Here is a 653-nt window from a genome sequence, read left to right on the forward strand (position 1 = left end):
CACAGTGAAAGGAGTCAGATTAGTGTTTCTTCTGCTGCATGTTTTATTCCTCACAAAGTGCAAACAGTCACGTCTTGGAGGTTTGAGAATAATTCTCTGAATTTAGTGACAACAGCTTCTGTTAAAGCCTTCATTCTTACTTTCACAGTTTTGAATTTTAACTTCTGCCTGAGTGCCTTCTGGACTCTCATCTTCAGCACTGCTGCCAGTGCCCCAGGCAGATGCAGAAGGAGCCTGCAGAGTTGTGCTGTAGTTTTCTCCCCAGGAGTTGGTTGATTTTCCAAAGTAGTCACACGTTCACTTTCCAATTCAGTCTCACCTTCGATGCCTACTGCAAAGAACAAAAAGCAGTGGAAAACAGATGATGAGGTAGCTTAATATGGAGACAATGTCTGGCACCCACGTTATAATTTAACCTAATGGATACTCAACAAATACACAGATGTTGTAATTAAGAACTATCCAGGAAAGTTAGGCAAGTAAGATTATTGCAACAAGAGGATCACAAATGGAAAGCGCTTACCTATGTTGTAGGCTCGCAGTCTTTTCCACAAGGAGTGATCTCCAGGGAGATCCTTCCTCAGTGGCAGTCACCCCTTCCGACAGGGCAGCTGAATGGCCTTCGCCTGTGTTGCCATGGCTGACTCACTGCT

The sequence above is a fragment of the Meleagris gallopavo genome, unplaced genomic scaffold, assembly GCF_000146605.3.
Source record: "Meleagris gallopavo isolate NT-WF06-2002-E0010 breed Aviagen turkey brand Nicholas breeding stock unplaced genomic scaffold, Turkey_5.1 ChrUn_random_7180001846328, whole genome shotgun sequence".
NCBI classification, from domain to species: Eukaryota; Metazoa; Chordata; class Aves; order Galliformes; family Phasianidae; genus Meleagris; species Meleagris gallopavo.